We start from the raw sequence: 626 nt of genomic DNA on the forward strand, positions 1-626 counted from the left end.
ATTTATTGATCAGATGCTTGAGCGCTTAGTAGGTAAATCTCATTACTATTTTCTTAATGGTTTTTCTGGGTACTTCTAGATCCATATTGCTCTTGAGGATCAGGAGAAGACCACATTCACCTGCCCCTTTGGCACTTTTGCCTATAGGAGGATGCCTTTTGGCCTATGCAACGCCCCTGGTACATTCCAGCGGTGTATGGTGAGCATTTTCAGTGACTTTTTAGAGAATTGCATAGAGGTGTTTATGGTTGATTTTAAAGTTTATGGATCTTCAAATGATGCATGTTTGGATAGTCTGGATAGAGTTCGTCATAAATGCATCGAAACAAACCTTGTTCTAAATTACGAAAAATGTCATTTCATGGTAGAGCAAGACATAGTTTTGGGGCATGTGATCTCAAATAGGGGAATCGGGGTAGACCCTGCCAAGATAGATGTTATTTCACAATTGCCTTACCCCTCTTGCGTGCGAGATGTTCATTATTTTCTTGGTCATGTAGGTTTCTGTCGCAGGTTCATTAAAGATTTTAGCAAGAAGACTCTTCCACTATCCAACCTGTTGCAAAAGGAGGTGGTATTTGATTTTGATGAGAGATGTATGGAGGCATTTGATTGCCTCAAGACAG

The sequence above is a fragment of the Lupinus angustifolius genome, chromosome LG01 (genome assembly GCF_001865875.1).
Source record: "Lupinus angustifolius cultivar Tanjil chromosome LG01, LupAngTanjil_v1.0, whole genome shotgun sequence".
Lineage (NCBI taxonomy): Eukaryota > Viridiplantae > Streptophyta > Magnoliopsida > Fabales > Fabaceae > Lupinus > Lupinus angustifolius.